Source organism: Carcharhinus amblyrhynchos, chromosome 4, assembly GCF_965287045.1.
Source record: "Carcharhinus amblyrhynchos chromosome 4, sCarAmb.v2.hapA, whole genome shotgun sequence".
NCBI classification, from domain to species: domain Eukaryota; kingdom Metazoa; phylum Chordata; class Chondrichthyes; order Carcharhiniformes; family Carcharhinidae; genus Carcharhinus; species Carcharhinus amblyrhynchos.
The window spans coordinates 28,782,344-28,790,644 of record NC_137327.1 but is presented as its reverse complement, the minus strand read 5'-3'; positions in this window follow the sequence as shown (position 1 = coordinate 28,790,644).

Below are 8,301 nucleotides of genomic sequence, written 5' to 3'. Positions count from 1 at the left end.
CTTTTTAATTACAGTAGTAATCAGTCAGTTCTTTGATTGCTGTTGCAGAACCCTTTGACAGTCCCAAGTAAGACAACAGCACAGATTTCATTGTAGCTTGGTAGAAAGCCTTTTGAGATTTAAGAACATCCAGATGAAGACTGAAGAAAGATCTTCGGGTTTCAAAATAGTCATGTTTATTTTCTTCATCAAAACTGTGTTTCTTTTTCTTCAGTTTCTGAGGCCTAAGTTGAAAGATTTAGAACTAATTTTAAACCCCAATGGACTAAATTAGCCAAGTTATACTTTGGGGCTTCTCCCGTTCATCTTTATTCATGCTGACAGTTTCTAAAGGCAATCATGACACCTACTACTGTACTTAACCTGTACTGGCACAGTAAAAGATTTTCTGTACCTAAACTGGAAACCATTTGGAAACTTCTGTCCTTTCTAGAATTTTGTTTTCAGACCCCTCTAATGTAACTTAGATGGACATAATGTGATTGCTTCTACTCCAAAGTTCAACCTAAGAGACCATGGCCATGAATGGCTATAGTCCGATTCAATGTGTCCTAACGTCAGTGTCAGCATTATCCAGGGTCTAATATAGATTATATATAGAGGTTTGAAAAAATAAATTATGATCATAGAACCCCAACAGTGCACAAGGAAGCCATTTGGCCCAACAAGCCTGCACCAATAACAATCCCACCAAGGTCCTATCTCTGGAAGCCCATGTATTTACCTTATTAATCCCCCTAACACTAAGGGGCAATTTAGCATATCCAATCCATCTAACCAGCACATCGTTGGACTATGGAAGGAAACCAGAGCACCAACGGAAACCCACACAGGCATGGGGAGAATGTGATGAACCTGTACAAAACACCAGTTCAGTTTCAATTCAAGCACTGTGTCCAGTTTTGCGCACCACACTTAAGGAAGGATGCAAAGCCAATAGAAAGAGTGCAGAAAAGTTTTCAGGGATGAGGAATTTCAGATGTGTGGATTGATTAGAGAGGCTAGGGCTGTTATCCTTGGATGACAGGAGGTTAAGAGGATTGGATACAGGTGTTGATTGTGTCAAGAGAGAATTTCTGTCACAGAATTGCACAACTAAAATGACTGTATTTCACAGAAGCATATTCAAAAATGAATGAGCCAAAGAAGGAGAGATTAGAAAAGTTGACCAAAATCTTCATGAAAGAGGTGCCTTTTAAGGATATAACAGCTCAAAGGAAAAGAGGGAAATACAGAGGCCAAGTAGTTTAGAAGGGATTTTAGAGGGAAGGATTCCAGAATCTGGAGCCAAAGCACCTAAAGGTATTGCTGTTACTTGTGGGTAAGAGAAGGTGCATAATGGCAGGAGTCTGTTGTAGGGCTGGAGAAGATTACAAGAGAAATACAGAGCTATGTGACTCTGAAAAAGGATGAACGTGTTAAATTTGCTAGATGACTGGAATGAATATAGGCTGTAGAGTGTTAGATCTACAGAATGTATTCACGTTCCTCTTTATGCTGTTTCTCAATATGTAAACAATGAGGTGGATAGTGACACACTTCAAGGGGTACAGATTGGTGAAAGGGGCATACGCAAGACAGATGAAATGTAAAATAAAGCGTATATTTACAGAGGATAATGAGACATGATATGAACTAAATAGTACAATTGTAATGGTGGCACAGAACAGAGACACCTGGAGGTACTTATACACAAATTCTTAAAGATGGTTGGCAAAAGAATGTTTTAAAGCACAGAAGATTCTTGGTTTTTATCAGTGGAGGCATACAAAAGCCAAGTGGCTATGCTAAACTTTCAAAAAACAGTAGCTAAGCCCCAGCTGCAATGTTGTGTCCCATTCTGGCCATCACACTTTAGAAAACAGAATATGCAAAAGTGATATATTAACATGATATTGAGAATAAGGAACTTAAGTTATGTGGAATGAGTCATTGGTAGTATGGAATTTGAGTACAATCAACACCATCACATGTGAGGTGAATCTCTCTGACAGCGAGGAGTTTGTCCTTGCATATAGTTTCAGTTTTGGAATGCCTCTGTCCCATCAAATGGGAAGAGGCATTTGCTGAATTTGTAACCCTGAATTCCCAGCTATTCTGTTATAAACCAGCATCAACTGAAGACACTGAAGCATTGAAACTATTCACAGCTGAGCGAACACAAGTATATTGCAAGATTGTGAATGACTTGACTGATTTTCACATGCAATACAAATGTCAGGTAACAGTGCGAGACCTCAAGGCCAATCTAGGCATACATATCTTCAAACCCAACAAAGGGACTGCAAGTCATCCTTAACAAGTGTGATTCTATCAAAAAAATGCACGCTATTCCTAATATTGGGTCCAAATTCATATCGATGGACCTGCCAGTGGTTTATCTTGATGACGTATTAATTGTAGGATCCACACCTGAAGAACGCGCAAACTTGGAGGAATTTTTGAAGCAGGACTTAGGCTTAAATGGGAGAAATATACTTTCCAAGCAGAAAACATTATTTATTTAGATTTTAGGGTAGATGCAAAAGGTTTGTACCCTTTTGCAGACAAAGTAAAAGTCATAAGAATTCCACAGCCAACGAACATTCTGAATTAAAATCATTTCTCAGAATGGTGAACTTTATGGTAGGTTTCTACAGAATGTATCTACCACCTTAATCCCATTCACCAATTATTAAAGAAACATCAACAATGAATGAAGGTGGGGAGAAAACCAGAAGGGGGCCTTCACAAGAATCAAACAGGCTCTGCAGTCATCAGCATTATTGGTGCACAATGATCAAAGACCTTACTGATGACTTGTGATGCATCATATGGAATGGGGGCATTTCTATCCCACAGATGGAGCGGAAAGGCCAATTGCCTTTGCCTCAAGGACATTGAGGCAAAAGAGAAATATTCCCAAATTGATAAGGAAGGCTTGGTGGTAATATACAGTTAAAAAGTTCCATCAGTACATTAATAGTCAGCATTTTACAATTATTTTGGACCACAAGCCATTGCTGGGCTTATTCCGCAAAAATAAGCCAGTGCCGCCAACAACTTTCAGAAGAGTGCAGAGGTGGAATCACATATTAGCCACGTACAACTATATTTTTCAGCATCGCCCAGGGACACAGATATCTAATGCTCGGCAGGTTGCCATTGCTACAAACAGTGGCATCACCCCACTTCCACACTGTGCTGGCATTGCATATGATAGAGTCCTTGCCAGTCTCAACAAACCACAGAAAGAGACCAAATATTACTGAAGGTTAAAGAAAATGATATTGCAAGGATGGAGATATGAGAAGTCCAGGCTGTTAAAGCCCTACCAACAAAGGGGAATAGAGATAACTTGTAAAGATGAGGTGTGGGGTTGGGGGCTAGAGTTATAGCCCTACCCCAAGGAAGACAGCTATTAAGGGTGTTGTTGGGTATGATATTCCCAAATTTAATGGGGAGGGTGGAGGCTTGACAAGCCTCTCAGAAAGAAAACCATGACGCAAAGAAGACTGGCAGAGCCTTCAGAGATGAGGATTTAGTCATGGTCAGAAATTTTGCAGCTGGACTAGCGAAGATCATGGAAAAGACAGGCAGCTCTCCTATATAACAGAGGTGCAAGGTTGACATGTCAAGAAGCATGTGTATCACCTGAGGAGAGTGGCACCTGATACATGGGATAACAGGTGACTCCAACAGTACATGTAGATCCACCTGAATTGAGTGCGAGGATCGTAATGGTAGATGTGGAATCAGTTGTAATAACAGAGACTACAGCAACTTTTGAGGATGACCTGGACCTTGAGGGTGATGAGTTTGCCATTTACCTCGACCCAACCTGATTTTCCATATCCAGATGAACCTAGCTTGGAGTTGAGATGTTCTATAAGAATTCAGAAGTCATTGGATCAAGGAAACTTATAGACAAGTTGTCCTGGGGGTTTTCCCCTACTGTTTTATTGTTATTTGCTGTTTGTGTGTTAGCAATGTTTTTTTTTGTTTTCTCCTTATGTGACTTTAAAAGTTTGTGGGGAAGGAGCGTAGTTGTAGTGTGGTCCCTTTAATGAGGCGTTCCGAGGTCACGTGGAGACCCTATGGCGTGTCGAGGTGGGAAGCTGAGCCAATCAAGTGCGAAGGCACGTATCCCAGATCAGTAAGGTCATTGCTCACTGCATGTCATGCAAACTCATGAATGAGCTTAAGGCCTCCACTTGCGATCCTGAAAAATGCCCGGTCAACCTCAGATTACCCTTGAAGTATAAGATATCTCAGAAATTTTAGCAACAGGTGAAGCTTGCAGCAAGAGCAGCACAAGTGGTATTCACCTCTACAAGGATGCTGCCGTCAAGTCAAACATATGCTCTGCCTATCACACAAATGGGTATTGCTGGATATGAATTGTAGTGCCAGTGTGATGTTAGGTATGTGAGCTGCATATCCCAACAATTGACAGATTGTATCAGCTGTTCACAACAGGCAAAGTACTGACCACACCCACACAGTTTGTGCTTGCAAAATTCAAAACATAGGCCAGAATTTTATCTCCCACCCCCCCAACCCACCAAGCAGTCAGGGTAGACAAGGACAAAGGGAAGGTCTGTTGACCTCAGGCAGGATTTTATAGTTTTGGGATAAGCGAGGCCGTAAAATCCCACCCATTATGTCTAACATTAGGTATAATTCTGTGATTGGACAACATTTACTAAACAATTCTGAGTGTAATATAAATTACACTAAGCCTTTTTCATGCTCACAGCGTGGCTCACTTACTTATGCTAGAAGACTACGTACACACATTTGACGTTTTTCAACAAAACAAAACAGGCAATAGCCATTCCCTGGTACATTCCCCAGGACATTGTTTTGACCAATCAGAGAAAACCTGTCTATTCAAACTTAAACACAGTTTGTGACTTAACTGTCAGTTATTAGTTAACTGGTGAATTCTCCATGGCAACCCTCTACCAGTCAGAGTCCACTTTTCAACCAATCAGCACTCTCATGCAGCATTAACTATTGTTCCCATTACAATTTGGTATTCTTGTGAATGTCCTGATGAGTGTAAGACAAAAAAACTTTGACCATATAAGTCTTTTTTCAGCAATACTCAAATTACATGGAAAGACTAAAGAACCTGAGATTCTTGTTAAAATAGAGGCATATACAGAGATTTGAAAGATATTCAAAACCAAGAGTTGCTTTGATATATTAAATAAAGAGAAATGGTTTCCAGTGGCAGAAGATTTTATAACCTAAAGATACAGATTTGAGAGAATTAGCAGAAAGACCAAAGCAGACATGAGGAATCATTATTTTTACACAGCAGTTATGACATGGAAAGCATTGCCTATAAGGCTGGTGGAAGCAGACTTAATAGTAACATTCAAAACAGAATTAGATAAATACTTGAAGTGATAAACCATTATAAAGATATAGGGAATGAGCAAAGAAATGAGATTAATTGGCTGGTTCAAAAGGATAATGCAAATTTGATGGGGTCATTCAAGCTCTCCAGGTCCTAACACGTGAAAGGCTAAAACACAGCATGTGGAATAAAGCAAACCAAGACCTTTTTTTGGAAGGAGCTTAACTTGTAATCAGTTACAACACTAAGGCAGCCATGTTTGTTATCCATTCTTTAGTTTAAAAAAAGCAGAAATTGTTCAGGTCGGAAACATCAGAAACACCATGACCATACCATCTGAAACACTATCAGACCAGCTGGAAGACAAACACGAACAAAAGTAAAACAACAATACCTTGAAAGTGAGAGAAGGATTCTTCCCCCATCTATTCCGTCTTTAAGTTCACCTGAGAGCCTCTGCTGCTCCAGAGAAAACAACCCTAGTTTGTTCAGCCTCTCCTTATAGCTCATATTGTCTAATCCAAGCAGCACCCTGGTAAATCTCTCCTGTACCCTCTCCAAAGTCTTCACATCCCTCCTGCAATGTGGCAACCAGAATTGAATACATTATTCTAAGTGAGGCCTAACCAAAGTTTTATAAAGCTACAACATGACACCCTGACACTTGTACTCAATGCCCTGACTAATAAAGGCAAGCGTGCCATACACCTTCTTTACTGCTCTATCTACTTGTGTGGTCGCTTTCAGGGAGTATGGACTTGAACCCCAAGTTCCTTCAGTACATCAATGTTGTTCGGGGTCCTGCCATTAACTGCATACTTATCCTTAACAGCATCTTACACTTGCCCAGATTAAACTCCATCTGCCATTTCTCCATCCATATCTGCATCTGATGCATATCCCACTGAATTCTTTGACAACCTTCTACACTATTCACAACTCTACCGAGTTTAGTCTGGTCTGCAAACTTACTAACCTACCCATCTATGTTTTCATCCAAGCCATTTATATATATCACGAACATCAAAGGTCTCGTATGGATCCGTGCAGAACACCACTAGTCACTGACCTCCCGACAGTAAAACACCCCTTCGCCACGACTGTCTGACTTCTATGGGCAAATCAATTTTGAATCCAAGCTGCCAAGTCATAGTGGATCCCATGCATTTTAATCTTCTGGATGAGCTTGTCAAAAGTTTTACTAAAATCCACATAGGCAATATCAACTGTCTCACAATGCTGCAAACTCCTGCTATTTTTTCACTTAATCAGGTTTCTTGTGTGCGACTGCATTTCCAGCAGCTACCTTGATTTTCTTACACAAAAAGGTGCCAAATTGAGCTGCAGCTTCTAGTTTATCACAACCAACTCTATAATCTGCTTGCAGATTATCGTTGACTCACATTTACCTAGCCCACTAATCACCATAGCATGTGTGAAAGTTTTCTTTTCTTTAGTTTTCCCCAATTAATATCTTCTTTCTGGGTGGCTATCAAGCCCATGTCCATTATCCTTGTCACCAGTTTTTATGTGTATTGGAGACATAATATGTGGGACAAGCTTTGATTAAAGACAATCTGAGCTTTATTAATGGTGTGTGATCTCTTCCATGGCTCTCTCTCTGTTTCCCACACTAGGTCTATAACTTCATTCCAGTGCATACATTAATGCAGTATAGCTCCAGTGAACCAATAGGAATAAATACAAATACATAATACACTCCATGCACTCCTTCTCCCTCTGGTGTCCAATAGACATAGTAAATGTGTTCAAAGGAAAAACAAAGAGGCAAAGGTAAAATGAGACTCCCAGCTGCCCAGGAAATACAGGACAAAAGGCATCACAGGGACAAAGTTTACGGACATAGACAAATGATAAAAAAGGGGACAAATCCATAAAATGCAGGTTAGTTGATAGTAAATGGCATTGTCAGTCCAATTGACACCTCTGGTTTTCTGTGGTTATGTGGCTATTCCATGAAACTGTTTCTGGAAGCATATTTCTTAAGATCAGTACAATCAAGGCTCTCCCTGAGTACACACTGAAGAAGTACAGCTGTCTTTATGCATGAATCATGGTGTCAGAGACTGAAGAAAAAATAGACTTTGAATCCTGGAAAAGGTGCAGAGAAGATACAGAGAACCCAGGAACACAAGTTCCAATCTGCAAATAAAAGCAAATGAGAAACACAAAAGCTGTAATTGAGACCGCTCAGAAAAGTATACATAGACTGCAAATGAAATTACTGGCTGCGGAGAAAAAGGACAAAGGAAGAGGGCACAGGCTGCAAGTGATATTTCTGGCTGCAAGGAAAAAAGGACAATGGAAACACAGGCAGGCTGCAAGTAAATTACTGAGTGGTAAAAATAGCTACAGTAAATTTTGCCATCCCATCTTTAGGCCAATTGAAAAATGATGCACAGTAAATAGACAGCTTTGGCACTTACATTGGCAAAATTATGAGATTATAACAGACTTAGTTAATAAGTCTGAAGCAATAACAGTAGCCATACTGTTAACACTGCTAGGGAAGGACTGCTACAAAGTATTTACCACTCTAAATCTAACAGACAAACAAATAAAAATGACAACAGAGATTTTGAAAGCTTTGAATGCAGGTTTTGAACCTGAGTGAATGTTACATATGAACATTGTGTATTCAACACCAGGGTTCAGTGTAAATTAAAATCATTCTACGGTACATCACACCAATAATGCAGTTAGCAGAATAATGTGAATTTGAACAGCTAAAAGTCTAATCTGATTAAAGATCGATCAGTCTCGGACATGAGAGACCCGTCAGTGAGAGCAAGTCCGCTGAAAGATGAAAACTGATGCTGGAGGAAGTGATAGATATGTGCAGAAATTGAGAAAATGTGAAACAACAGCTGGAGCCTATGTATAGCAAAGCAGACCGTAAGTTTCATTATCCTGAGATGTCCAAGTCAAGAGAG